This window comes from Micropterus dolomieu, linkage group LG08 (genome assembly GCF_021292245.1).
Source record: "Micropterus dolomieu isolate WLL.071019.BEF.003 ecotype Adirondacks linkage group LG08, ASM2129224v1, whole genome shotgun sequence".
NCBI lineage: Eukaryota > Metazoa > Chordata > Actinopteri > Centrarchiformes > Centrarchidae > Micropterus > Micropterus dolomieu.
Window position 1 is genome coordinate 17,310,206 of NC_060157.1, and position 3,205 is coordinate 17,313,410.

A 3,205-nucleotide genomic window follows, 5' to 3' on the forward strand; every position below is an offset into this window, starting at 1 on the left:
ACAATATTAACTGTGTCATGTCTGCTAAATTGTAATGTCATGTGAATAATTCTAATAATATAACAACAAATTTGCAACAGTATGAACTGGGGGTCTGGGGTTACTCCCCCAGAAAATTGTGAGTGTTATCACCAATTTCTGCCTTTTCTGCATCAATTTATTGTGGAAATTAATTATGTAAAGGGACAACCAAAATTCAGGTGTTGCTGAATTGTGGTGAGTATTTAAGAACATTTTGATATTTTATGTGTTGTTTTTTGGTTTAATAAAGGTATAATAAAACAATTTAAAATCTAAAACTGTAACAGAATATAATGCAGAGCAGCTCTCAGGCATTCTGGGTTGTTTCTCCTGTAGATCAACTTTTAATATCATCACTGCTCAATCAACACACACGCAGACGTGACTTGATTGAGGTAACCTCTTGAAATGCATGTGGCACCTTTTTACCTTATCAATAATAAATTAAATAAGTTTAATTCAGTTATAAACTCCTGGACTTTAATCCTGTGTTTCAGCAGGTTTTCTGCTCATGTTCATAGTTCTGCACATTCAGAATCTAACTGGGTTCTCTGACATTTCCAGAATAAAGGATATTTTGAGAGAATCAATCATCATTAACTTTACAATCAGTCTGCGATGCACCTGCGTGCCGCACCATGTGGAAGGGATCCATACCACACATCTTGTCATCCCCACACTGGTAGTGTGGGGATTTAATTCTTGCATGTTTTGTAGGATCCCCTATGTGTCCACATGAGGAAAGGTCAAGATAGGCTATCAGAGTAAAAATGGACTGTCTATTGCATTAGACTAGGAAACTTGATGAGTTTATTTTTTTAAGTAGCCCATTAAAATATTCCTGCAAATGCAGTGAAGAAGCGGATTATCTGTAATTTAGCTATTTCTACAATTCTATTTCTAAATTATTTTTCTTTTTAAATCTCCATGAAGGTGTTTATAAAATCACTTTAAAATATCTCTTTTGCTGCCCAGCCAACTCATTTCAGCCTCTGTCTGAAACAAGCTGTAGATGCTCCTGTCTCTTTAAGACCCCGCACCCCTCCAAAAGCCCACTGTGTTCTGATTGGCCAAGATCCTGAAGCAGGATGATTATGCTGCCGAGTGGTACAGACAGACTGAGCATAGGAGTTGCCAGGCTGAGAACGGTTCGGCTACGGACTGTAGCTCAGGGTGTGTGGTGTGAGCGAGGGGCGTGGTTTGAGAGGTGCTACCGTTCGCAGTAGGACAATATTGAGGTTGTAGGCAAATTACCATATATGGAAAACCGGCTCTGTATGACATCAATAAGTAAGTGAGACGGACTGTTAGACAGAGAGACAGGTGGACTATAAGACTGTGAGACGGACTGTTAGACAGAGAGACAGGTGGACTATAAGACTGTGAGACGGACTGTGAGACAGAGAGACAGGTGGACTATAAGACTGTGAGACGAACTGTGAGACAGAGACAGGTGGACTATAAGACTGTGAGACGAACTGTGAGACAGAGAGACAGGTGGACTATAAGACTGTGAGACGAACTGTGAGACAGAGAGACAGGTGCACTATAAGACTGAGACGGACTGTGAGACAGAGACACAGGTGGACTATAAGACTGTGAGACTGAGACGGACTGTGAGATAGAGAGACAGGTGGACTATGAGACTGTGAGACAGAGACAGGTGGACTATAAGACTATGAGACTGTGAGATACAGAGACCCAACTGTTCCCAATGAAGAGAACAGTGTGTGTGTGTCCGTTTGTCTCTCTCTGTGTCAATTCAATTCAATTTAGCTTTTTTGGCATGAATGTGTAATAACAATATTGCCAAAGCATCATGCATACTATATAAGAACAATCAACCCCATACATTTCATTAAACAAGTAATTAAAGCGTAAAGTAATCAAAGCGTATGTGTGTTTGTGTTAAAAAAATAAAAAAATAAAAATTAAATAAATAAATAAAACAGTAAGCGTCTGTGTGTGTGTGTGTTAAATATATATATATATATATATATATATATATATATATATATATATATATATACATATATATTAAAAATAAAATAAATAAATAAAACAGTAAGCGTGTGTGTGTGTGTGTGTGTGTGTGTGTGTGTGTGTGTGTGTGTTTGTGTGCGCAGCAATTATTTCACATTTGGTCATTTCTCCCAGTAAATACGGGAGTTTCTGTGTGTCTGATATGAATTCGTATTCAGGGTATATTTGGGAAATGTTTGCAAAGTGTTTTTGTCTTAGTGTTTTATATTTGGGGCATGAGGTTAGAAAGTGTATTAGTAAGCTTGTCAAAGCTCTTTCTAGCAGGACATTCAGGGAGGGGGAAGCAGATGCTTCCAGGTAAGTGTTTGTCTCCCTGGGTGTTCACAGTGTCAGCTCTTTCCCCTGTTCGAGCGTTAAAGTCCCCACAGAGTAATACATTTCCCATGGTTTTATAATGGTTAACTTCCTCCTCAAGAATAGAGAAAATATCTGGGTTGTAGTAGGGGGATTCTGAAGGAGGTATATAGATGGCACACATGTAGACATGTTGCTCAGCACAAATCATCTGTTTGTTAATTTTCAACCATATATAAGCTTCTTCTTTTTTAATAACTGTGATGGACTGACTCAGTTCTGATTTACACCATATAATCATGCCTCCTGAATCTCTGCCTTGGGTTATTGTGGGATTTTTTGTTGATGGTATAATAATCTCTGTAGCCGTGAGGAAGACCAGTGGAATCTTCTCTGCACCATGTCTCCTGTAAAACTATGATGTCAGAGTCTTTTAACTCTATTAAAATCTGGATTTCTGCTCTTTAAACCAAAAGCTGATGATCTCAGACCTTGAATGTTCCAACATGTTATTGTAAACGATGTTGTGTAATCTGTTCAAAAATTTGACAAACACCATAAAAAACAAATAATAATAATAGTAAACTAGATATTAAAAAATAATACTAGAAAAGAAAAAAAAAGTGTAAAAAGTGTAAAAAGAGGAAAATAGTGTTGTAGGTAAATGAAGAAAATATTATACTTTGAGTGACATTTTAGAGTGTATCATGTGTGAAATACTGTTAAGAATTGTCCTGATATTACTCTTCGTTTAAAATGATATCCAACATGCTAAACTATGAATTATTGTGATGTCTCTAAGAGGTCTCTGCTCTTCCACCATGTAGCTATATGAGGCGAGAGCAGA